The sequence below is a fragment of the Cervus canadensis genome, chromosome 15 (assembly GCF_019320065.1).
Source record: "Cervus canadensis isolate Bull #8, Minnesota chromosome 15, ASM1932006v1, whole genome shotgun sequence".
Taxonomy (NCBI): Eukaryota; Metazoa; Chordata; class Mammalia; order Artiodactyla; family Cervidae; genus Cervus; species Cervus canadensis.
Genome location: NC_057400.1, coordinates 15,448,209 through 15,475,712, shown reverse-complemented (window position 1 = coordinate 15,475,712; position 27,504 = coordinate 15,448,209). Strand labels below are relative to the sequence as shown.

General features: G+C 44.0%; 1 protein-coding gene across 1 annotated transcript in view; it reads left to right on the top strand.

Annotated features, from left to right (window-relative positions):
- Window positions 1-27,504, top strand: part of TMEM163 (transmembrane protein 163) — a 258,886-nt gene that overhangs the window by 135,011 nt on the left and 96,371 nt on the right. The window lies entirely within an intron of this gene.

Genomic DNA, 27,504 nt, shown 5'->3' with positions numbered 1-27,504 from the left:
ATATTTCTCGAGGATGAACCAGGACTCTGCACTTTGGTTTCTTGTTTGTTTGGTTTCTCGTTTGTTCCTCCACTGTTTCTGCTTTCCCTGTTTGAACCTGTTTGAACCTGTCCTTTGGAATTCACGGAAAGTCAAGGAAGGTGAATGAAGCCCATTTCCTAAAAAACAAGGAATTGGGGATAAGGAAAGAACTTGTACAGGGAGGGCCCCGCAGGGTCTTACTCTGTTTCATGTGTATATGACATACATACATCTGTCTGTCTGAAATGCTAAAAAAATGGCCACTGCCTTCATAAAGTTCAGGAAATATTTATGGGGTGCCTGTTTTGGGTCAGCCTCTTTGCTTAGCCCTGGGTGAGGCTGGAGAAGGGGCTTACAAATGGGAATAAGGTATTAATAGTTGCGGCCCCTGGGGAGCTTCCCAGCTGGAGGTGTCAGAGCCAGCAAACTGGTTTGTGTGGGCTGTGGTAGTGCACAGATCAAGGTATTTACAAGATTTAAAAAGCGCTGGCTGCACAGCATATCAGCAGGGAGGATTATTATTAATAGTATCTCTGTGTAATGATAATTTCATTTTTAGCAGACTTCAAAGGATTGTCCCTACCTCCTGTCCTCAGACTGCATTTTAACTGAAAGAAAGGAACCCGTCTGCCTTAGAAGGACGGAGGTGGGCCTGCTTGCAAGTGCAAAGAGTGCTATCTCTGCAACTTGAAATGCTTGCAGATGTATTAGATCTGGGGGAAGGCGTGTCCCCTGCCGGCCCTAAACCCTCAGCTTTGTAAGCAGAGAGGCTCAGGCTCGGCTTGGCCATTATCTTTCTCTCCTGCTGGTTTGTGTGGCAGACCTTTCTCTCCTAGAAAAGAAAACCTTGGCCTCTGAGAGGCATTCAGCCCGATTGGTAGGGAATCCTGCTGGGTCCTTTGCTGAGGGTTAACCTTCTCACTGCCGCTTAATGGGTGGCCTTTCACTTGGTAGAACTGACCTTGCGGGCTCCTCTGGGATCAGACCTTACAACTGGGCATGCGGCTTTCCCTGTAGACGTGAACACCGACGGCCCTATTGGCATTTTTTCGATTTCCTAATTTAGGGTTTAGTGAGAAATGTAACAACAACTGGACCTTCAGTAACTTAAACCACTTTGTAGAATTTCACAGAGAGGTCATAATCCTCTACCTAGTATTTAGCGACTTTCTTTTTAAGATTACCCACAAGTTTCCAAAGTCATCACGTTCCCTCTGTTCTTCCTTTGTCTCTGTTTTCCTCATTCCACCCACACAGGTGACCAGTCAAGTGTCCTTTTCTCAGACGTTTGTCCATCTGTGGACACTGTTGATGTCCTCACCCCCCTCCCCCGATGCAGGCTAAAATCTTGGGTTTCTCTGCCTACTGTAGCCAAATGAAAAAATACGGAGACAGAGTTTGGAGGTATACAAGGGTGGCTTTAGTTCTCAGCTGGTGGAGAAGGGAAGACTGTAGGCTCATGCCTTGAAGAAGTGTGCCCCCACTCCATGAGGACTCTAGGGGCTTAGATAAGATGAGGACTCACAGTCAGGAGTTGGTGATGAGCAAAGGTGTTAGGATCTTGATTTTTTCCACTTTTCTTGTTTCAGAAACAGTCCTAGGCTGGTGACAGTGACCCGGTAATTGAGTCTGGCAGGTAGCTCTGAGGCCTACTTTCTGATATAAAACTACAAGGGGAAGAGTGTCCTAAGGGTAAACACCAGATACAGGATGTATTTAGCATAGAGTCAAAGGAAAATAGGTGTGAGGTGGAGCTCCTGCAGAGCTAGGGGGCAGAAGAGCAAACTTAGTTACAGACATGCAGAGTTAGGAGGAATTCTCAGGCCTGCTCACTGTTCCCTTTATCTTCTTGGTTCTCAGGAAGTGTCGCTCAGTTGTGTCCAACTCTTTGCTACCCAATGGACTGTAGCCCGCCAGGCTCCTCTGTCCATGGATTTCTCCAGGCAAGAATACTGGAGTGGGTGGCCATTTCCTTCTCTAGTTCTCAGGAAAAGGAAAGAAAAAAACTCATTCCTCTTTTTTTTCCTTTTCACTGTGACATTCCAGCACACCCCTTAAGCACTTACGGCACTAGACGTCCTAGCCCTCATTTTCTCCTTCCCCTTGGCTCCTTTTGCTCGCTGGCTCTTCCATTTTTTCCTATCTCTTAAGCATAGGCAGTCCCCAAGGTCTTTCCTCAACCTTTGCATGGCGAATTCCGCTTCCATACCCAGGGTCCTCTGTAAGCCCTGAGTTTTGGGTAAAGAAAAGAATGGCTTTATTGCTTTGCCAGACAAAGGGAGACACAGTGGGTTCCTGCCCTTGAAAACTATGTGTCCCAGCCCAGGAAGATTGGGTGAGGAGTTTCATAGCAGTAGCTCAAGGGTGGTGTGGCTGATAAGATTAGGGTCTGTGCAGGGTCTGCATGCTTTAATCTTGTCTTCCTAATCTTGATGAGCTTCTCTTGTTCCTTTAATCTGGAATGAAGAATACTAACACCTTCCATTTGTTGGGGGTTTGAATTCTGTAAAGAGCTGAAAGATACTGTTATGCGTATCCTTTGAGGAGGAATCAGGACCCTGCCTCAAGCCTGCATTATTGTTTCTTGACTGCTTCTCCATTGTTTCTCCATCCCCTCCCTTCCCTAATGGTTGTTGTTGCTCAGTTGTGTTGGACTCTTTGCGACCCCATGGACTGCAGCACGCCAGGCTTCCCTGTCCTTTATTGTCCCCTGGAGTTTGCACAACTCATGTCCATTGAGTCAATGATGCCATTCAACCTTCTCATCCTCTGTTGCCCTCTTCTCCTCCTGCCCTCAATCTTTCCCAGCATCAGGGTCTTTTCTGAGTCAGCTCTTTGCATCAGGTGGCCAAAGTATTGGAGCTTCAGCTTCAGCATCAGTCCTTCCAATGAAAGGTTGATTTCCTTTAGGATGGACTGGTTTGATCTCCTTGCTGTCCAAAGGGACTCTCAAGGGTCTTCTCCAGCATCATAGCATTGAAAGCATCAATTCTTCGGTGCTCAGCCTTCTTTATGGCCCGGCTCTCTCAGCTGTACTGGAAACACCATAGCTATGACTATACAGAACTTTGTCAACAAAGCGATGTCTGTGCTTTTTAATACACTGTCTAGGTTTGTCATAGCTTTCCTTCCAAAGAGCAAGTGTCTTTTAATTTCATCACCGCAGTCACCGTCTGCAGTGATGTCGGAGCCCAAGAAAATGAAGTTGCTTCCCTGATTAGCACCTGACCTAACCTGCGCTTTGGAACTCAGGGAAGGCCAAGGAGCCCTGCAAACAAGAAACAGGGACAGAAAGACTTCTGTGCCCCGGGAGCCCCCCAGGGTCCTGCTTGGTTTCAATGCCTCTCCTATTTGAAGATCGTCTCCCCAAAATGTGTCTTCTTTTGGTGTCTGCTAGAACCAGGCTCATCTGTGAAATCTTCTGTGTTCTCTCCCAGCCCAATCTGACACTGCACAACTGCAGTAAATTCATTCTGCCTTCCGAGGGGCTGGGCATGGCTCCCTGTAATGAGGGACCTATCTCATTAGAGGGTGACTCAGAGAGATGGTGTGGACCTAGGAAAAATCCCAAGAGTACTGCCTATGTGTCTGTCTCACCCACTAGACTGTGAGCCCAGGGGCAGGGATTTTTCTGTTCACTTCTGTGCCTGCAACTGTTGTTTAGCTCAGGTCCCTGTGCCTGAGTCACAGTGAGGCCAGACAAATCGAAATGTCCGAGTTTGGAGCAGAGAAGGGTTTATTGCAGGGCAAAGAAAAGAGAACAAGATGGCTTGTGCTCAAAATACCGGAACGCCCAGATTATTTCTAGGGAAGAATTTTTACAAGCAAAATTTGGAGTGAGGGCTGCAGGATGGGTGACTTTTCTTCTGATGGGTTGGTGGTGAGGTAACAGGGTGATTCTCCAAGAATCCTTTGCTCAGCCTGACGTTGCCATCCTCACCTGGGTGGGGGCCTTAGTTCCTGTAGAACAACTCTAAGATATATATCAGATTGTTACCATTCATCCCTTGAGGATGAACTGGGATCCTGCATTATGGTACACTGTTGTGTGACTGCCTTTCCTGTGGTCTGCATTCCCTCACTTTCCTAATTAGTAACTGCTTGACTTGCCCTTTGGAACTCAGGGAAGGTCTAGGAGGCGGAAGTCTTTCCCTGCAAAAAAGAAATGGGGGACACAGAAAGGCTTTTGTGCCCAAGGGAGCCCCACTGGGTCCTGCTTGGCTTCACAACCCTGCACACATAGCAGGCCCTCAGGCAATGGGTGTGGAGCTGGAATAAAGGCAGATGTGCCCGCTACCCCAGGGAATTGTCTGACACCCGCCGAGGCAGTTCTCAGCCTCAGCTCCTGGATGAACATAAGCAGGAATGATGGGAAGCTAGAGGGGCCAAGAGGAGAGTGGGGTTGGACCATGGTTTAGATGGATTGGTTTCCAAAGTGCTTAATCATTTTGTAGGTGAAAACTAAGGCCAAGCATCTTTATAAAGTTATCCTAGCTATCAGTATGTGTGCTTTATGATCATTTCCTTCCTCCTAATTCTTTCCCCTTAAGCTGTGCTGAAAAATAATCCACCGGGGCTAAGGAGGTCACGATACTCCCTCCCCTCCTCTCTGCTCTGTCTGACCTTCCAGGCTGCATGCTTAGGACCCCGGCCTCACCTCCTTTCTCCCCAGAGCCAGGCAGGTCTGGGATGGCCTGGCTAAGCAAATAGATCCTGTCTCACTCTCTACAACTAGGTCGTGGGACACCTTTGAGCATGTTAGAAAAATGCCCTCTTTCCTGAATCTGGATGTAGGCCCCACGGCAAAGCGCTCAGCTTGACTAGCCCTCCACCAGCCCTCACTGAACTCCCTTGACAGGAAACCCTTGCACAGTGAACAACCTTCACAGCTGTACGGGGCTTTACATCAATCTGTGCTATCATGCAATCTCTTCCCGTCTTGCAGCTAGGAAACCTGCAAGCACAACAGGTCCTGTTAATGAGTTTACCATACCATTTGGTCTGTAGAGAATTACTTCATCCAAATCAGCATTTTCTTTTTTTTTTTTAATTTTTTTTTCCATTTATTTTTATTAGTTGCAGGCTAATTACTTTACAATATTGTAGTGGTTTTTGTCATACATTGACATGAATCAGCCATGGATTTACATGTATTCCCCATCCCGATCCCCCCTCCCACCTCCCTCCCCATCCCATCCCTCTGGGTCTTCCCAGTGCACCAGGCCTGAGCACTTGTCTCATGCATCCGACCTGGGCTGGTGATCTGTTTCACTGTAGATAATATACATGTTTTGATGCTGTTCTCTCGAAACATCCCACCCTCGCCTTCTTCCACAGAATCCAAAAGTCTGTTCTGTACATCTGTGTCTCTTTTTCTGTTTTGCATATAGGGTTATCATTACCATCTTTCTAAATTCCATATATATGTGTTAGTATTCTGTAATGTTCTTTATCTTTCTGGCTTACTTCACTCTGTATAATGGGCTCCAGTTTCATCCATCTCATTAGAACTGATTCAAATGAGTTCTTTTTAATGGCTGAGTAATATTCCGTGGTGTATGTGTACCACAGCTTCCTTATCCACTCGTCTGCTGATGGGCATCTAGGTTGCTTCCATGTCCTGGCTATTATAAATAGTGCTGTGATGAGCATTGGGGTGCACGTGTCTCTTTCAGATCTGTTTTCCTCGGTGTGTATGCCCAGGAGTGGTATTGCTGGGTCATATGGCAGTTCTATTTCCAGGTTTTTAAGAAATCTCCACACTGTTCTCCATGGCGGCTGTACTAGTTTGCATTCCCACCAACAGTGTAAGAGGGTTCCCTTTCCTCCACACCCTCTCCAGCATTTATTGCTTGTAGACTTTTGGATAGCAGCCATCCTGACTGGCGTGTAAGGCATTTTCTTTTTTTGTAAAAAAAAAAAAAAAATTACCTTATTTATGGCTGTGCTGGGTCTTTGTTGCAGTGCATGAGCTTCTTTTTGTGGTGGCTTTTCTTGTTTTAGGACACAGGCTCTGAAGTGTTCAGCCTTCAATAGCTGGGACGCCGGCTTTAGAGCTCGGGGCTCAGTAGTTGTGGCACACAGGCTTAGTTGCCCTGTGGCATGTGGGATTGTTCCGAACCAGGGGTTGAACCCGTGTCCCCTGCGTTGGCAAGCATATTCTTAACCACTGGACTACCAGGAAGTCCCAAATTGGTGTTCTCTTGGTGCAGATTTGAGGAACACTGAAGATCTTAACAAGTACTAAGTGATTTGGGGGTGGGGGCCTTTGAACACACCTGCCTGGATCTTTGGTAAATAGTTGGTACCCTGCTTCTATTTTCCTCTCTTCATACTTGGCCATTTCCCCCCCTATAAACACATGATAAGCAGATCTTATTTATTTTTATTGTATTCACCCACTCTGTCTCCTAAGTTACCAGGATCTGCTGTTTCTTGACTGCTTGGCAATGTGCATTTTATTTCTCACTCCTAATTGCTGTCTGGATTTACCAGTGTTTTCATAGTGGGTTTAGAAAATTTTACTCTAAACCCTTAGAAATGTAATTAAAAATACAAACTGCTGGGTGGTAACCGGAGGCTCTGGCACGCAGGCCACGTAACAGATGATGGCGGCCTGGACAAGCTCCTGGCTGTGGGTCCCTCTCCAAGTTCACCTGAGGGTCTTAACTCCCTGAGTGCTGACAAGGAAGCAAAACTGAAGCTGGCATCTCAAGTATAATGAGCACATTCTAGCAAAACACATTTCAAGTTTTGCAGAACGAAAGGACACAAGCCTTAAAACAGTGAAATAAACAAACCAAAACTCTTTCTAAATATTTACTGCAATGTGAATCCTCTGGTTAATTATGTTTTAAATTCCTTTTTAATGTCTGAAATTATATTTATGTATCATCATGCTTCATACTAGAGCACCACAGAATTCTTAGAATCAGTCTGTCTACACATTCTTAGAACTGCAAATTGGCCTTTATCTCTCTAGAGTAGTTCTTCTTGTCCTCAGCGCTGTTCATATTTTGGTCCAGTTAAATTTTGTTGGTGGGGTGAGGGGGAGGCTGTCCTGTGCCTTGTAGGATGTTCAACAACATCCCTAGCCTCTCCTCACGAGATGCCAGGAGTGTCCCATCTCCCAAGCTGTGACAACAATGTCTCCAGACATTGCCAGATGTCCGTGCCTCCAGGTGAGAAGCACGGGGTTTATACTTTTCTCATACAACTTGAATGTCACTTTCTAGACTGAGTCCCTTCTATCCATCAGTTTTTTTTTTTTTAATTTGACATGTATTTCACATTAGAATATGGAAGCATTCTCAGCATTTGGGTCTCCCAGTTGTGGACTGCATATGACAAGAATCTGTTCTGTAGGGAAATGATCGGTTTTCTGTCTTTGTGTGCCTTGGGGCTCTCTTCCTGTCGTGTGATGATGATAATGTGCTGGGGTGCCTGAAATCTGTTTCCTCTGGCCAGGAAAAGCCCCTTGGTATTCTTTCTTCAGCACACAGCTTCCTCAGGAGTTGGGCGTGGAAAGCCCCTTGCTGGTCAATCTAGTGACTGCACTTGTAGGCCATCGGGGTCTTGGGCATAAATTTTTGCATATTCAGCACTATGTTGTGCTTCTGGGGTAATCATGAATATTTAAATGAGGATGCATATACAGTATCTAAATGTCATATTAAATATCCTCCAGTGCAGCAGTGATTTTTATTAGTTTTCTAATTTTCTATTGGTTCTTTGCAGAGCTGTACAGATTTGCTTAGGTCATGAAGAGGACTTCATTTCAAATCATTAAGCCCTTAAGAGCCTATAATAAACATATATGGTCTTCTGAGCTATGACCCTGGGCTGATAGAATAGCAGAAGGCGCTAGAAGGTCATGTTACTTGAAGTCAGGAGAAGAGGGGTCTGGTTCCAGTTTTTAGACACACTAATGATGGGGCCTCAGTCAAGTTGCCTCCCTCTCTGGACCCCAGTGCTTTTTCTGTTAAATAAAGATGTTGGACTAGACAGACCACCTCTAAGGACTCTTCCAGCTTTAAGTGAAAATGAATGATTTTAATTAAAGTGATAATGAGCTTGGTATTTTCAAATATAATTAGATTGAGTCAGAGAGGTATTTTTTCTAAGAGGAGGGTTACTGCTAGAATATTAAAAAAATATATGTATTCCATCAGTGAAACTTTCAAGTAACAAATGTAGTTAATGTTGCCATGGAGAATTTGTGGCTGGAGAATCAAAGCTCTCTTTGCATCTTCTTCATTTGCAGTCTCTGCTCTGGAGCAAACATCTTTGGACGATATGTGTCTGGAGGCCTAGGGTGGGACTGATCCTCTTTCTCTCTCTGTGAATCTGGAGACCTGGGTGCCAGTTCTAGCTTTCCTCTGTGATTTTGGGCAAGCCACTTTGTGTCTCAGGGCTCTCTTCTCACTTTGATATGAGAAATTAAGCTTTGGTCCTGTGCAGAAGCTCTAGAAACCATTAACTTAGCAGGTGGGCCACTGATGTTGTAGAAAAGCCTGCTTACAAGGCTGGCTCTTGGGTGGTGCATGTGGGGACTTGACTAGTGAAACACGCATATCACACTGTCTCTCAGTGATCAGAATGGCTCACTGAGCATAAACTGTGTACTAACAGTGTGGTTTATGCTGAGCACCTGCTTGCCTTCTGGGAGTCTGAGGTTTTGGTACCTGCTAGCTTCCCAGGTGGCTCAGTGGTAAAGAACCCACCTGCCAATGCAGGAGACATAAGAGAAGTGGGTTCGATCCCTGGGTTGGGAAGATCCCCTGGAGGAGGGCTTGGCAACCCACTCCAGTATTCTTGCCTGGAGAGTCCCATGGACATAGGAGCCTGGAGGGCTATAGTCCATAATGTCGCAAAGAGCTGACATGACTGAAGCATCTTTGCATGCATGCATGCACAGACAGAACGTATGTACAAGACGATCCCCTGAGAAAATCCCCAGGTGTTGAGTCTCTAATGCACTTCTCCAGGAGTCAGCATTTCCCTGTGTTTCTCAACTTGTTGCTGGAGGAATTAAGCACATTCTTCTCCATCTGCCTGGGAGAGGACTCTGGAAGCTTGGTCTTCTCTGGAGTTCGCTCTGAGCACCTTTTCCCTTTGCTGATTTGACTTTGTGTAATTTTGCTGTAATTAGCCTTAGCTGTGAATATGACTAAATGCTGATTGCCATGAGCCCTTCTGGTGAAGGATTGCTGATATAGGTACTCTAAAACTCTTCCAAAATCTATACAGTAGCATTCTTTGGATATTTTTTCCCCATACCATAGGCTTTCCCCAGTCCTGAACTGAGGGGGAGACATCCCCCTGCTCTGTGGTTAAACCATAGCCTGAAAGTGAAAGTGAGAGTTGCTCAGTTGTTTCCTATTCTTTGCGACCCCATGAACTATATTCTCCAGGCCAGAATACTGAATACTTTCCCTTCTGCAGGGGATCTTCCCAACCCAGGAATTGAACCGGGGTCTCCTGCATTGCAGGCAGATTCTTTACCAACTGAGCTATCAGGGAAGCCCAAACCATAGCCTAGTTGGTTAGAAAATAAATACCGGTGAGAAAGGATCACTGCGAAGTGAGTTAACTATGCAAGACCATTTCAGCCATCATCCTGTTAGCCATGTGTTTTACATGTTGGTGCATCCTTCTTGTTATTGAATTGGATATACTTGGATTCTTAAGACTGAGGCTATTTATAATTTGAGGGGAGCTTATTGTTTACAGAAATCCTCCTGAGAATCGGTTCCTAATTTATCTTTGAAGTGAAGCCAACACGAGTTGGGGAGTCTTGTTTATTATTGTGTCCTGATTGAAAAAGACATTCATGTGTTGTAGCTGTCAAGATTGTTCCAGTTACAAGCAGTAGAGATCCCTCATTAATTTAAGCAGCAAAGTAATTGAGAACATATTACCGAGTGCTGTTGGCTGGATCCGTGCCCTCACGGATTCTGTTTCTCCCCTCCTGCCTCTTTCATCCTCTCTTCTCTCTCCTTTCTTCTGTGTCAGCCTCTTCTCAAGCCGATTCTCCAATATGTGGTGGCCTTGAATTATCCCCAGAGCCATTTTAGTAGCAATTACCCTCAGTGGGAAGGGGCAGATGTCCTCAGAAGAAAAGATTTATTTTACCTGTGCAATGAGCAGAATGAGCAAAAATAACTGTCTTATGTAAGTGGATCCCATATAACAGTTCCATGACGTCCACAAAACTGAGTCTTATGGGATCCCTTGGTTGGTGGCATCTTTAAGGACCATCACTGAATATGGGAATAAAATATTACTATTTTCCCTGATGGGAAATAAATGTATTAGAGGCTTGATCTGGGCCAGGGGCTGGGCGTGATCTAGAACACCAGGCCCAACTACAAAGTCCCACCCCCTTATTATTATGCAAGGGGAACCTTCATTTACATGTGTTTTTCAAGTGTTCTTTATATTAATTAACTCTTTACAGCTAAATTTTGACAGAGCCCTAATTCTTTCTTAAAATTTTTTCTTAATTGGAAGATAATTGCTTTACAATGTTCTGCTGGTTTCTGCCATGCACCAGCATGAATTAGCCGTAAGTATTTGTATATCCCTTCCCTCTTGAACCTCGCCTTTACCCCATCCCACCCCTCCACGTTGTCACAGAGCACCAGGCTGAGCCCCCTGTGTTACACGGCACCTTCCCGTTAGCTGTCTATTTTACATATGGTAATATGTATGTTTCAGTGCTACTGTTGCAATTTGTCCCATCCTCTCTTTCTCCCATTGTGTCCACAAGTCTGTACTCTTATGTCTGCATCTCTATTCCCTCCCTACAAATAGGTTTATCAGTACCAGTTTTCTAGAGTCTATATGTATGTGTTAATATACAATACCTGTTTGTCTCTGACTTACTTCACTCTGTATAACAGGGTCTAGGTTCATCCACCTCATTAGGACTGACTCAGGCATTCCTTTTTATGACTAATATTTCACTGTATATATGTACCTCAGATTCTTTATCCAGTCTTCCATTGATGGACATCTAGGTTGCTTCCAGGTCCTAGCTACTCTAAATAGGGCTGCTATGAGCACTGGGGTACATGTATCTTTTTCAGTTATGGCTTTATCAGGGTATGATGCCTAGTAGTGGGATTACTGGGTCATATGATAGTTTTATTTCTAGTTTTTAAAGGAATCTCCATACCATTCTCCATAGTGGCTGTATCAATTTACGTTCCTACCAACAATGCCAGAGGGTTCCTGAACCCTAGTTCTTAATTAGAGCAAAAAAGGAAGTTGCTCTGCTTGAAATGAGGTAGGAGTGGGCTGAGAGATCTGTATTATCCCTAAAGGTTGAAAGCCTAGAGAGCCCAAGGAATTCATTTTGAAAATCCCTGAGGCAGATAGGCCAGCCACAGTTAGGAGTTTGAAAATATTTCATTCTCTATCCTGATACATAGTTATGAGTTATTTATCAGCACTGAATGGAAATAAAGCTGGTCCTATCAGAAGAAATATTGTCATAGGATCAAGAAAAAGTCATGATTCCTCAGTTTTACTTTCTTCTGGGGAAATCACTGATCCATCTTCGATTTATAACTCAGTATCACTGGGAGATTGTCCTGGTTCATATAAAATGCCCAAACCACACCTCTCCATCTGTAAAATCCAACCTGAGTGCAGTTCAGGCTGTTTGTCTCAGGGTAACTCTGAGTTTTTGGCTTAGTGACATCATGGAGTGTCTATATTTCACATTCAAGGGTTGTATCTTCCATGTTTGTTCTTGCGACTGAGCCTAGGCTTCTCCGGTGAAGTTGTATTGATCGTGCGATGGATCTGCTGATGTCTTTTTTTTTTTCTTGCTGTTGTACCCTGTCCACTTTAGAATGCTCATGGGGCACATGTACCACTGATGCATTTGTTGATTTAGAAACCAAACTTAAGATTTCTTTCCTTTATTCTTGTTTCTACCTTTTCATAGGCTGTGACAATTCATGCTCAAGGTTAATGAAAGCTGACAATACTGAAACATAATAGACCTGGCTGACCCCCACATATAACAGTTAAAAAGATTTCAAATACAGTAAAGTGAATCCTGTTTGTTGAGTAAATTGCCTTATTCTAGTATCAATCTCATTTAACTCTCATTTTACTATTTTAAGTAATAAGAATGCTAAGCTCATGCAATTTACTACTTCAGATGTGATGGTGACTTTTATATAAGAAAATATATGTGTTTTTTTGTAGTTTTTTTATTTTAAAAAATTTAAATTTTGTTGAAGCATAGCTGATTACAATGTTTTCTTAATTTCTGTTGTATAGCAAAGTGATTCAGTTATACGTATATTTATAGATATTTCCATATTCTTTTCCATTATGGTTTGTCACAGAATACTGAGTACAGTTCCATGTGCTATACAATAGGACCTTGTTTGTCCCTGAAAGTTTTCAACCCTTAACAGAGGGGGCAGTGTAGCCAAGCGGAGTCCTAACCTTTTTAGCTACTGCAGAATATATTCTCTGACCTTTGTGTCTAGGACACAAAGTGAGTGTCCAGGACAGTTGTATGATTGAGGATGTTTGTATCTGTTGCTCCTTCTCTTGATTCTCCATCACCATCATCCCCAACTAGGAAGGCAATGCTTTGTTGCAATGGAGAAAAGGTGCTATCTTGGAGCCATTAATTTTGGGCAGTCTCTGACCTGTATTTTCACTTTGTTGTTGCTGTTCAGTCACTCAGTTGTGTCCAACTCTTTGTGACCCTATGGGCTGCAGCATGCCAGGCCTACCTGTCCTTCACTATCTGCCGGAGTTTGCTCAAACTCATGTCCATTGAGTTGGTGATGCTATCCAACCATCTCATCCTCTGTCGTCCCCTTCTCCTCCTGCCTTCAATCTTTCCCAGCATCAGGGTCTTTCCCAATGAGTCATCTCTTCGCCTCAGGTGGCCAAAGTATTGGAGCTTTAGCTTCAGCATCAGTCCTTCCAGTTATTCAGGTTGATTTCGTTTAAGGTTGACTGGTTGGATCTCCTTGCAGTCCAAGGGACTTTCAAGAGTCTTCTTGAACACCACAGTTCAAAAGCATCTTTGGTGCTCAGCTTTCTTTATGGTCCAACTCTCATATCCATACATAACTGCTGGAAAAACCATAGCTTTGACTATGTGGACCTTTGTCAGCAAAGTGATGTCTCTGCTTTTTAATACACCATCTAGGTTTGTCATTGACTTTCTCGATGTTGACAAATAGTGGGTCTAAGTGATTTTTTTTTTCTTTTTTTTTTGTTTTCACCATGCAGCCTGCAGGATAGTTCCTCAACCAGGGATGGAACCCTGGCCTTTGGCAGTGAAAGCACTGAGTCATAATCACTGCACCACCAGATAATTCCCTAGATGATTTTTAACTGGAGAGTAAGCCCAGGTGGTCTAAAAAGTCAAAGCATAGCAACTCTAATCTCCAGCTGCAGAAGCCTTTTTGGCCAAATCCAGTTTAAGTGTGTAATGGCACATAACTATAATAACTGAACTGCAGTGACCATATCAAAAGTGGTTAGGCTTCTTTCTTTGGTTTTGGTGAATGAACCTTGGAAATACATGTGGGTACATTAAGTATAAGTACAGAGTAAGAAGCCAAAAGGATGCACAGTGGGATGAGAGCATCCTTTCAGCTTCACATTTGCAGTACCCTTCTGAGGTCATCATCATTTACAGTTTGTTGTGTAACTTCTCTGAAGTTTTATCCATTTATGTATGCATTTATTTCTGTACATACAATCTATTACTTTGTGTTATCGACTCACTACATTTTGCAGCGTTACAAACTTTTTTCAAAGAGCTTAATGAAAACATCTCATAGAATGAATGTGTGATAATTTACTAAATCACTCCCTTCGAAATGGATACCTAAGTGGTTAATGTTTTGCTGTTTTACATCTGTAATAAATACTCTTGCATGTATTCTTTCTGAAATTGTGGCAGTTCAAGTATAGAGTATATTTCTCACAGTGTGACTGCTGGGTGCAATGTGTGTGTAGCTTACATTTTGCTAAACATTTCCAAGTTTCCCATTGAAGAGATTTTCCCATGATATTGAATGAGAGGATTTGTATCCCATGCCCTCACCAACATTTGTCTTTTAAAACATCCTTTTATTTTTGCCCTTCTAATAGGTGAAATAAAACTGATGTTTTCTTGTATTCAGTATTTTTGTCTTATGTTTATTGGCTGTTTTAGATTAATTTTTCTAAAGCTGCTTGTTCATGTCCTTTCTTGACTTATCTTAAACTTTAAAAAAAATAATTTTTATTGGAGTATAGTTGCTGTACAATGTTGTGTTATTTTCATTTCTGCTGTATAGCAAATAGAACCAGTTATACATACACATACTCTTTTAGATTCTGTTCCCATGTAGGTCATTACAGAGTATTGAGTGGAATTTGCTATGCTACACAGTAGGTGCTTTTTAGTTATCTACTTTATATATAGTAGTATGTATATGTCGATCACCGTCTCCCATTGTATCTTGCCTTTTCCCCTTCAGTAGCCGTAAGTTTCTTTTCTGCATCTGTGACTCAATTTCTGTTTTGGAAATAGGTTCATTTGTACTGTGATTTTTTTTTTTAAAGGTTCCACATATAAGCAATGTCATAAGATATTTGTCTTTCTCTCTCAGACTTACTTCACTTAGTCTGATAATCTCTAGGTCCATCCATATTGCTGCAAATGGAATTTTATTCTTTTTTATGGCTGAGTAATATTCCATTATAAATGTACCACATCTTCTTTATCTATTCTTTAAAAAAATGCTGATTTATGAGTATGCTTGTGAAAAACTGAAGTAAAATAGATATACATTAAAGTGTCCTGATCAAAATTATGCATTTTAAATTTTCATGAAATGAACACATCTGTGTAACCACCACTCACACTCACTCATCTTTTCACCTGAGAGTCCCTTCTCCTGCAGTCTCCCAGTCATTGCTCCCTGCCCCAGAGGTAGCCACTATCCTGAATTCTACCACCATACGTTGCTTTGTCTGTCTTCAGAGTTATGCAAACAGAATCATAAATAGATTATCTGTCCAGCTAATGCTTTTTTGTTTGTGTTCTTTTCCACCTTATCATTATTTGTTGAGACTCATACATGTAATTGTGAGTACCTCTAATTTGGTTATTGTCACTGTTGTGTGGTATTCCACTGGATGAATATACAGTACCAGCCACTTATCCACTCTGCTGTTGAATATTTGGGTTGTTTACAGTTTTGACAATTAGGAACACTGCTACTGTCAACATTTGGTAAGCATCTTTTGGTATCAATATGTGTGCATTTCTCTTGGATACAGGGGAGGAGAATGACTGGGTCATAGAGTGTGACTAGCTTTTGTAGATACTGGCGAACAGTTTTCTGAAGTGTGCCAATTTACACTTCTACCAGCAGTTTTTAAGAGTTCCAGCTGTATCACATCCTTATCAACATCAGAAATGGTCAGCCTTTTTTTTTTTTTCCTTTGGTCGTGACATCCCTCTGTGGGTTTTAATTTTATTTTCCCAGGTGACTAACGAAGTTGAGCCTATTTTCAAATGTTTGTTGGTCACATATCCATCATCTTTCTTGAGGAGCTTGCGTAAGTCTTTTGCCCATTTTCCTAGTGGGTTGTTTTTCTCTTTCCTCTTCATTTGTTAGACTTAACATATTCTGGATTCAAGTCTGCTAGTAGTTATAAGTGTTATAAATATCTTCTACCCTATGGCTGATTTTTTTGCTCATCTAATAAGGTCTTTTGGTGTAGTTTAATTTAATGATCTTTCCCTTTATGATGAGTATATTTAAGTCCTATTTAAGAAATTGTTTATTTCCCACAAGATTATGAAAATATCCTTCCATATTATATTTCAGATATCTCCTATGTTATCATTTACTTAGCATATTTATATCTATAGCTCATCGGCAGTTGTGTTTTGTGTGTGGTGTGAGGTAAGGTCAATGGCCCAGTACCATTTATTGAAAAGACCTCTCTTTCCTCCACTGTACCTTAGGATACCTTGATTGTCACACTATATGTGTGGATCTTTGTCATTCTGTGATCTGTTTGTTTATCCGTGTGTCAGTACTATTCTGTCTTAATTGCTGTAGCTTTGAAATAAATTTTGATATCTGGTAGTGACTGTCTTATGTTGTTCAGTACTATCTGACTATTCATGACTCTTTGCTTTCTACTTAAACTTTAGAATCAGTTTATCAATCCTCATTAAAAAACTGCTAGAATTTTGATTGCTAATAGTAACTCTTCTAATCCACGAACATGGTATGTCCCTCCATGATGTGCTTACTCTAATTTCTCTCAGCAATGTCTTACTATTTTTCTTAATAGGGCTCTTTTGCATTTTTTATGTTTCCCCTCTAGATATTGATGTTTATGCTGTATCTTTAAAAATTGTATCTTCTTACTATCTGGTATAGAAATAACTGTATGTGTGCATTGACTTAATGTCTGGTGGCCTTGCTGAATTAAGTTTTCATTTCTCTTTGGTTCCCTGGTTCTGTCTACCAGTTTGCCATACATCCCTGTCCTAACATTTTGGGATGTTTGGAGAGCTGCACGCAGCTTTGAGTACCTTTTCTCTGTACATTTTCCATCCAGTCTCAGAGTAGGGAGCATCTTCCTGCTTTGTGAGCAAGAGAAGACTGCATGGCTGACAGTGTCTCTGCTCCTTTCCCTGAAGGTGCCATTGATTTCCCAATTGCCTGAATCTTCTACCAATGCTTTCTAAGCAACTGTTCCTTTGGCTTCACCTTCCTTGCTCTCTGGTGTGTGAAATGTGGGAAAAGGGATCAGGCGTGGAGGCTGGGGCTCACTCCAAAACTTGCTGTTGCTTGTAAGGGGTCATCAGTTGTGTCCTGATGATTGTACTGTTGAACTGAGGAAAACTCTGTGCTCTGTCTGCATAAGATTTGATTGAGGTATGTTATCAGCTCTCAGCACATTCCTTCTATATTCCTATAATGTAAGTTTTAATGTATTTGATAGATACAAAAAATTTACTTTTTAAATTTGGGGTTTGGGTTGGTCATTTCTTAGTGTCTCTGGTCATTATATTCTTTCTCTAGTTTTCCTTGCTTCTTGTTGCTTTGGTGGGTTTTATACAGGACAGTGGTAGGGAAGGAGAGGAGAAAAGTCCTCTTTCTACCTTGTTTAACTTTTACTCTCTGAGTGATAATGGTTTTATAATGACTTTGATTCAGCTCAATTAAGTACATATTTTTCAGCACCATTTTTTAAAAGCCAAGTCTTTAAAGTCTTATTCAGTGTATTCTTCTCCCCCACAATATGTCGTTTTTTTAAAAAAAAAAAACTTCCATTAGCAGTTGTTTCCACCAAAGAAGTCCAGTGTGTGGTATGGTGTCATAGGTGCTGGACTAAAGGGCATCTTAGTCATCTGAAAAGGCTGGACTTGGGTGGCAGGATCTATCCCCTTGCCAGTTCTCATTGCCCATGGCATTAGCTTTTGATTAGTCCTTGCATTTTAAATAAAAAAAAACAGATATTATTATTAGATTTAGAGATTTCACAAGCATTTATTGCTCAGTAAGCATTTATTAAACAGCCACTATGGGCTGGTGCTTTCACAGACCCTGGGGCTAGAAAGTTGAATACTATGGAATGAGCCTGACTTCAGGTTTTCACAGGCTGCTTGGAGAAGACACCAGGATCTCTTCTGTGTGGTGAAAGGTGAGGGCAGCAGGGACAGGGGCTTTGGGTGCCAGAGGAGAGATGCTGAGCCAACTTAGAAATAATGGTCTGAGAATGAGCATTCAAGCTTCAAATTTCTAGCAACTGCACTCAAACAGGGGCTTCCCAGGTGGCGCTAGTGGTAAAGAATCCACCTGCCAGTGCAGGAGATGAAAGAGACACGGGTTCAATTCCTGGGTAGGGAAGATCCCCTGGAGTAAGAAATGGCAACCCACACCAGTATGCTTGCCTGGAGAATCCCATGGACAGAGGAGCCTGGCAGGCTATGGTCCATGGTGTTGCAAAGAGTCGGTCATGACTGAGCAGAGCAGATACTCAAACGGTAGTCTAGAGACAACAAACTCTCAGGGTTCTGTTTTCTGAAACTCTCCCACCTCTGTTTTCTGTTCAGTGAATGCTTTACTTATGAGGCAAAAGTAGCAGCGTTCTGTCATGAAGGGATAGTTAGGACTTTGAGAAGCACCTTTTATCAAATCGCTGGGCAAGTCGTGGCTGTATCCCCAGCTCACCACCGCAGTGACTGGCACGTAATACATGCTCAGTATGTGTTTGTTTATGGAATGAAGGAAGGTTGAGGCGCTCAGGCTGCTCTGGTTGTTCTGGAGAGGGTTGCGGGTCAGGGTCTGAGTATCATCTGAGGACCCCTGACCAGGCCTGTCGCCCACAGGCAATAGAGCTGTGCTGGCATCCCAGTAACCAAACACGGGGGGTGGGGTGGGGAGGAGTAAAGTCATATGTAAGGGGATTGTTAGAAACATGCAGGTGATGTTCCCCAAGAACCCAGCTCCTCCCCTTAGTTCTGGCCAGTGAGAACTTTGGAATGAAAGTAGCAACCAGTGAGGGTTGATGTCCATTGACAACAGTCTGTAAGTGATCATCAGAGGTGGATAACTGTGTTTCCAAAAGCTCTTCTGCCGGTTTATTCCTGGTTTGTAGAAGAAGCAAAGTGAAAGTGTGCTGCTGAAGAAACTCTAGCATGAAAACCTGGGCTCTGGGCTCTTCATCCCTGAGCTAGTGCTTCTTGTGCCTAGAACCCCTGAGAGCCTCTCAAAACCTGGTTTCTCCCTATTAAGTGGCAGTTGTCCCATGCACATTCTAGGAAGACTGATTCCCACTCTGGGATGGGGGTGAGTGCCTTTCATGTTACACTCACTGAAGCAGAGAGAATGACCATCTGCTGTGCGTTGGAAGGAGCGAGATGCCCCTGGTTCAGGGTGGAGACTCTGCCTGGGTTGTTTTCATTCTGACTTCTTTTGAATACGTGTGTACTCTTTATTCTGTCTGGCTCTTGACTTTCCGAGTTCAAGACTATTCTGGCTCTTCCCGTAGTCCTAGAGTTTTGCTCTTTCCAGATGCTCCAAATTCTCCTTAAGGGAATGGGCCTTTCCGAGGCTGCTTTCTCTGTGACACCCTGCAGAATGCAGGCTGCCACTCCTGTTTGCTAAGGGAACGGCTGCTTGGTCCCCCATCGAGGCCTCTCTGCATGTGGAACCGTAGTCCTGTCTGCTGTCTCCCTGAAGACTCTATTCACTACAAGTTGGAGCTAAGGGGAAGGTGTTATTTCAGCCGATCAACCTGAGTGTTTTCATGTCTTCAGGCAGTGATTTAGGTATGTGAGAGAGACCAAGGAACAAAAACAAAAAGCCTACAGCCTTTGTGGTGCTTACATTCTAGTGGGTGAAGGGGGCAAATGGTATACAGTATTCATAGATTAGTAAATGGGATGGTGTGGTAGATGTACGTGCTCTGGATAAAGGAACTCTAGAGTCTGGTAAAGGGAAGGTTGCAGTATTAAGTAGGGAAGTCAGGACAGGCCTACAAACTGAGCTTTGAGCAGAGACCGGAAGGCAATGAGGGACTGGACCAGTTGGATTCTGGGGTAAGAATGCTCTGGGTGGAAGTACTAGCTAAAACCCAGGCTGGCAGGAGTGTGCCTGGCTCAGGGGAGGTCAGTGAGCAGCTATAAGGGGAGGAGGTGAGCGCATGGGGCCTCATCCATCACAAGGATGGGCATGGGCTAGAGGTGCAGGCGGGGGGGGGGACGTGGGAAGTCCAGGCAAGACACTTTGGGATTTTCCCCCTGTTATAAATCTGAATGCAAGTGCATCTTTTACAGCAAAGCTGCCCAGGTCACCATCAAATGATGTTCTCTGCCCCAGAGCAGTAGCTCAAAAGCAATGATTTCTAACATCTTCATACACATTCTTGCCGTGGGTCACACAGGTTATTGTGTGGTGGGATGGGGGAAGGAACTTTATGGCTACTTTCTGTACATGACCGCCTGTCTCTTGGTCCCATGAAAGAGAGAAACCTTCATAATCATCCCTGAGGTCTTGGCAAGGACTCTCTGCAGATAGGCAGAGCCCTGGATGGTGGGTGGGGAGTGCCCATGGCCTGCCTGGGCTAATGAAAGCTTCTCAGATTCCAGGGAAGATGAAAACTCTCCAAGAATGGTGTAGGCTTTGAGAACTGACCCATGATACAGCTTTCTGTAATTTGCCACGAGCCACACCTGTCAGTGGAAATGTCAGACGCTAGAGTTTGTGAAGCGCACGTGATTCTTTAGCAGGCATTTTGCTGGGTATTGCAGACATGGGGATGACCCTGCTGTCTCTTCCCTTAAGCTGCTCAGGGCTACACCCTCAAGCCTGCCTGGTCAGCTACATACCCAGAGGGGCCAGCTGAACGAGGCCGAGGCCAGCCAGGTCCAGTGCTGCAGGAAAGATAGCTGCCCAAGAACATGTCCTGTCCGAATGCAGCACTGGATCTGCTGAAAGAGACTGGCCAGAGCCAGCAGATCTCGGGTTTTCAAGACAAGCCAAAGGTTCAGGTGTTTTTTTCCATTCCTTCCTTTCTCCCCTCCCTTTTCTCAATTAAAAATTTTCATAGTTCTGATACTTGAATCGTACTATATGGGTCGAACAAAAACTTCTGAATTTCATCCTCAGGTGGCCCTCTTTGCAGGTTTTGGTCTAGACAAAGTACAAGGTTGTGCTGCCCCTGAAGATGAGTAGCTGAACAGGTTCAACAGCCTTGTTGGTTTGTTTTTTTAACTGCGTTCCCTCTTTCCCTTCAGTGATGACTGAATTCAACATCCTGTCGTTCATTTTTGGTAGTACGTTATATTCTTGTTTGAGTGGGAGAGAGTGTCTGAAAGCTGTCGGAGGTTCTGTTTAAGTGAGTCAGAACATCAGTCAATTTTGTCTCCTCCTGCTGCCTAGATTGCAGCCAGTATGATGAAATTGGATGACGGAAAGAGAGGTTCACAAGTCGAGTTAGTTCCATGGCTGTGGGTGAGGTGGTTGCTAGGCATCTGAGTGACAGAGGTGGTCTAATTAAAGTGGGATTGATTTATTAATGGAGCTTTACTGGGTACATAATTTAGCAACTCAGAGGTGTTATGGGGCCTGGGGTATTACTAAAAGAGTGCTAAGACTCAAGACAATTATTGCCTGGCTTTGGTGAGAATGACAGATGGGTCCTCATTGTTGGTTAAATTTTGCCTGCAGTTGAAATGGCCTTCTTTGTTTCATCCTTGAGGGGCTCCAGGCCCTGACCCTCAGTTGCCTGCTGGCTCGCTCACCTCCCTGTGCGTGTCCAGGGCACTTTCTGCTCCTCCCGAAGGCTCTCTGGGAGCCCACTGCGTCTGCTGCTTACTCAGCTGTGTGATTTGCATGTGGCTTGGCCCTGACAATGGGTTGTCTGGGTCTGCTCCATTTTCCAGCTGTCCTTCTGTTTGAATTGGAGTTTCCAGCTGAAGTGATTTCTGGCCTGAGTGGGATTTATTTAAAGAAGGTCTGGTCTTTAACTAGACCTGTATAAATATTTATTTAGGACTTCTGTTGCATATGTGCTTCTGGGAGTGTAGCTTTTATTACACCCTTGACATGTCAATGAGAGAAGAGTGTAGGACACATAAAAACTAGGGAGGCTGGAGGTCCCTTACGGGGGAAGTGACATTTTGCTTGTGTCCCTGGCCTGCCTGCCCCCAGCATGCTTCTGAGAACTCTTGATGGAGGCATTTCCAGGCTTCTCATGCAGGTGATTTGGCCTTGGGAAATGGGTTTCAGAAACAGAGACATCATGAATACGTGTATGGTAGCTTGCGTTCCTCTTAAACAGAAGCTCATGCGTGCTCATGAGCTCACAAAGCCGCCTGTTCCCTGGTGTGCATCATAAATATGATTTCTGCTGCATTGTTACAAGTTGGATAACTTTTCCCCCAAATAAAATGGATTTCTTTTCCTAGTTTGAATGGACATATAGGCTGGTTGTGGAAAATATAGGCAGTACAAAGAAGTAGAAAGAAATCTACTCAAATATTCCCACCAACCAAAGATTAACTGCTGTTATCATTGGATGGATTTTTTTCATAAAAGTTTTCAGTGCATTTGTAAAGCTTAAATGTACAGTATCACATATATCATTATGTTGCTTACCTTTTCTACCTATTCCCAAACAATAAGGAAATCTATTATCTCACATAGCTCCTCTCTTACTCCCTTTTGTCTCAGACCAAATGGCCTCATACATTCCAGGTACTCCACCTCAGGGCCTTTGCACTGACTCTTCCCATTATCTGGAAGTTTCTTCATCTAGGTGACTGCATGACTCACTCCCTCACCTCCTCCAGATCTTTGTTCAAATCTCACCTTCTCGGCAAAGCCCCTTCTGACCTCTCCATTCGGTTTGCACCTGTACCAGCCAGGGGGCCTCCTTCGTGGCTTGGATGGTAAAGAATCTGCCTACAATGCAGGAGACCTGGATTTGATTCCTGGGTGGGGGACATCCCCTGGAGAAGGGAATGGCAACCCACTCTAGTATTCTTGCCTGGAGAATTCCATGGACAGAGGAGCCTGGTGGGCTATAGTCCATGGGGTCGCAAACAGTTGGCCATGCCTGAGTGACTAACACTTTCACTTTTCAGCCAGAACTGCTCCTGACTGGACCCGTTCCTTTCCCATGACACCAGTACTGGTGGCACTCAATACACCAGCTATTTATTATCAATGTTATTATTCTCTCTAGTATGCTAAATAAGCATTAGCCAGCAGTACACATGCTCAACATTTTTGAACAGCTATGTATATAGCTTATTCTTTAAATGGATCATTCTTTAATCACTACCCTATTGCTGGGTATTTAAATTGTGTCCAGTGTTTTGTTATTATAAATCACGCAGACCTGCTATGAACCTTTTGGTAGCAGGTGTTTGTCCATTTCTTAGGCATTAAAAGAGATTCTTGGAAAAGGGATGATTTGGGTCAAGATGTATTATATCCAGTGATACAAACTTAACTCAGGCTGGCTGAAGTAAATTAAAGGAAATTATTGGTTGATGTATTTGAAAAGTACAGGGGTAGACTTCAGGAGGGGCTGATTCCAGATTTCAGTCCGTGTCCCCTGGCTTTGGTTCGTTACCTTCATAGCCGCTTTCCTCTGTGTTGGCCTCATTCTAAGTCGGCCTTCATCATTGAGGGCAGAATTGCCACTGGCAGTTCCTTTTCTCATGCCGCCAACTCTGCGTCCCCTCTTAGATAGAAAGACATCCTCTTCCTAGTATTTTCAGCACACTCTCAGGACAGGTTCTCACTGGCTCAAATTGAATTGTATCATCTCTGAATCATTAATTTTGGCCACGGGACAGGGAGGTAGGCTAGAGTGGGGGTCATGATGACATCCCACCCAAACCCCATAGTCTGAGGGTGGGTGACCTCCTGTTTCCCAGAGGAGACTCAGGGCCCTTCTATCCAAATGGGGAATGGCTGCTAGGCAGGCCCCAAGCTACAGATCTTCATTTGACTTAGGAACATTCTAAGGACTCTGCGTCTTAATATATAAGAAACAACAAGATAGCAGGGAAAGTGAGAGGAGCCCCGTTGCTATGTGTGCGTTTCTGGGTGTGTAAGGTCAGCCTAATCAGATGGCAGCCTGCTTTCACTCTCATCACGGGGCAGTGAGAGGTGGGGAGTAGTCTAGGTCCCAGCTCCTTGGGGAATGAAACTCGGTGGCCTGTAGGTAGTACTGCCTCCCTGAGTGCATGATTCAGTGATGAATGTTAGAGACAGTCTCTGAATGTGAGGAGGGGAAACATTGCTGAAAACCTCCCCAATTTCCCCACTGGTACCAGTGGTATCCAGATGAATTTGGAGGCTGCTGACAGTTGGAATGTGTAGCCAAGATTCATCGTCTGTACACTTTTGTATCAAATTGAAATGTGGAGACAGGTTTGGGGTGAAGTAGAAAAGAATAGCTTTATTGCTTTGCCAAGTGAAGGGGGATACAGCCAGCTAATGCCCTCAAAACTGTCTGCTCCAACCTGGAGGGGGTAGTGAGGAGTTTTATTGCAGTGGTTCAAAAGAGGAAGGCGTGATCAGCTCATGGACATTCTGTGATTGGTTGGTGGTGAGGTAATAGGGAGCATCATCAACCTTCTGGTCCTTACTGGTCTGGGCTGTGAGTGCTTCTGGACAGCATCCAGTTACCTTCTCCCACCTGATGGGAGTTTCAGTATATACAAAACTGCTAACAGATCCCTGGAGTAGGAAATGGCAACCCGCTCCAGTATTCTTGCCTGGGAAATCCCATGAACAGAAGAGCCTGAAGGGCTACAGTCCACGGAGTCGCTCAGATATTGCTGTGTATATATCCCTTGAGAGGGAACCAGGATCCTGTTTAAGTCTGCACTCTTGTTTCTTGGCTGCTCCTCCCTTGTCTCTACATCCCCTCCCTTCCCTTATTAGAATCTGCTGTTTGGAACTCAGGGAAGGCCTTGGAGGCTGAGTGAAGCCTGTTTCCTGCAAACAAGAAAACGAGTGACGCAGAAAGGCTTTTGCATTCAGGGCCCTGCTTAGTTTCAGGTGCTCTGTTCAGGAGGAGCTGCAGTATTAAACAGCCTCATACCACGTGCTGAGAGCCACAGCGACTTCATTAACTTCAGCTGGACCTCTGCCTCAACCAAGAACAGCCTTCCTAGGCGAGCTTTGCCCTTGCAATAGGGTTGGACCTTGCCAGCTTGCAGCATAAAGGCCTGAGGTCAAAAGGGCCTTTTCCTCTTTGTCGTCCAGCATTGAGTCTAGCACCTGCCTGAAAGGCACTGCTGGACTTTGGATGGATCTTTGCTGGCTTCCCAGCTCCCCTCAGGCATGTACATGTGGGCTCCAGGGCCACCTGCCCTGTAATCTCTGCCTCGGTGGGTCATTCTGGCCCGGGACTTCTTCAAATGGAACTCATTCTGAGCGTGAGGGAGGTTGAAAATGCCATGATGAAAATCCCACAGGTGGCTCTCTTTCTGTGGGAGCAGGGGCTGTCTAAACTAGTCCCACCTTTGAGTCCCTTCTTATCCCAGAACTAGAGTATGTCTTGTCCAGTTATGGCTCCCCACACTCCCGCCCCCACCAAAAGTCTCTTCAGAAACTCCTAAAAAGCTGACTGATCTCTTCTCCTGGGTCCTGTGCTAATGACTATTTGCTGTTCTGTCATCTCAGAAGCTTGGGGATTGCTCCCACAGGACAGCCACCAGAGCTGTGGCCAAGTGGAGGGCCCTTCAATGCACCCTCAATTCCCCACACAATCTCCAGCCTTTCCCATCTAGAAAATTAGATGGAACCAATTTAGAAGTAAATGGGACATGGGAATGCCTTCCTTCTCTTCAGGACTCTAGGTGGTTCTGGAGCCCTCCTGCTCCCATTTTCCTCGATGCGTGGGGGTGTAGAACAACATAAAGATTTCACTTGTCCTATCAGTGATTCAACCACTGGGCAGGCTTAAGCCACACAAGCAGAATTTTCCAGTATAGTTCTGAAAGTACATGATATCATGGGCCTTGACTGCCACGGAGTCAGGGAAATCCCACCCTTGAGTGGCTGTCTCCTTTGTCCGATTCTAGAGTTTCTGAGACAAGGTTCCTTGTGTTTCTTAATAAAATCAAGTGGGTGTCAACTTTGAAATCTGTAACTTGTGGAGCCCTATGTCAATGTCACAGGTGTGGAGACCTATAGCAAGGTCACAGGACAAAAAATCTCTGGAATTAACCAGGTTCCATAGCAACTGTTGCCATGAGCCTCCTGATCTAAACCTGCCAATTCCTTGACCCCATATTAGGTAAAATACCCACTCTATTTAATCCACCCTGGTGTCTCAGATGGTAAGGGAATGGCAACCCACTCCAATATTCTTGCCTAGAAAATTCCACGGACAGAGGAGCCTGTGTTTATACCCCATGCCTGTCTCTCTGCTCCTCAGTCTATGTAACAAACCATGGCCAGCCCTAGCTCTGGTGTTTCCAAGTTTCAGTTCCAACAGGGTAAATTGACCAACTAGAATCCCAGTCTCAATTATTTGTTTATTTTTTAGTAGGAAACTTTACTAGAACACTTGCCAATCACATGTCCCAGTTATCTGTAAAAATCAAGTCAGTAGTTGGTTGCTTATAACATTCAAAGGGGCTCCTCTGGTGGAGCAGTGGTAAAGAATCTGCCTGCCAATGCAGGAGACTCGTTCAATCCCTGGGTCGGGAAGATCCCCTGGGAAAGGAAATGCAGCCCACTCTAGAATTCTTGCCTGGGAGATTCCACGGACAGAGAAGCCTGGCGGGCTGCAGTCCATGGGGTTGTGAAGAGTTGGACACGACTTAGCGGCTGAAGGACAACAGCAGCATTCAAAAAATCCATCAAATTGATGCTAGGCAAAGAAGATAGGTATACTGAAATACTAGATTAGGTCTGCCAGGAACTTGGTCAGCGTTGGGAGAAATGAGTTCTCAGTGTATTTATCAGCTACATCCTTTATCACAATAACGTTCTTAGATTCCATTTCTGCTACCCAGAGGAATTCCTTATACATAGAAAATGAAACGTGTTTCCATTGCCCTGGGTTGGATGACCCCCCTGTGGCTGAGGACAGGAGTACAAAGCCCAGCATGCCTACCTGGGGTCCATGTGGATACGCAGAGAGCAGCTCTCAGAGAAGGGACGTGTGCTGAGTTGAGGGGGAGTCCAAAGGGATGCTAACTTCCATGCTCTGTGTCCACACCCTCCTCACTCCTTGAGTGAGTGCTCGTAACACCTGTGCCTGGAACAGGCCACAGCCTTGCTGACCCTCGGGGTTGGGTTTCATTCTTTACTAGTGAGTGGGCGTGTGCTTGTGTAATAGGGCTTTTGCCTGGAGCCCTGCCTTATTAAGTCAAATTGAGAACGGTCTTGGAAGCTGCATGTGGTTTTGGCACAGAACAGATCACAGAATCAGACAAAAGTGCTACCCAATTGACTTGCCCCCCCCAAAGGTAGATTGACTTTTGAGTATGGATGAAATATGTCTTAATTATAATTGTGGCACTTACTTTTGTAGACATCTCTTGTTTAAGATAGTTTATTCTTATTTTCCTAAACAGTTTTATTGAGGTCCACACTGGATTTTAAGCTCTGGAGGGCAAGAGATTTTTTTCCAACTGTGCTAGCAATGGTGTGTGTATCGGTAAATACCTTATTATGAGAACAGTTCAGATGGTTACAGTTTCACTTTCAAAGTTTAATATGGTTCCCAGCCCTCTATTCCCAGTTGTTAAATTCTCAGAGTCTCAGCAGTCATTTGATTGACAATCGCTTGAGTGTTTTCATTCGGAAGCTGGCCCTTTGGTGCTTCAGGGTACACTGGGAAGGGAGGTCCTTGCAAGTGAAGTCTGGAATCTTTTCATATCACTCTTGAATTTTTTTTTAATTCTCAGATATGATAAGTACAGTTAATTTTAAATTTCAT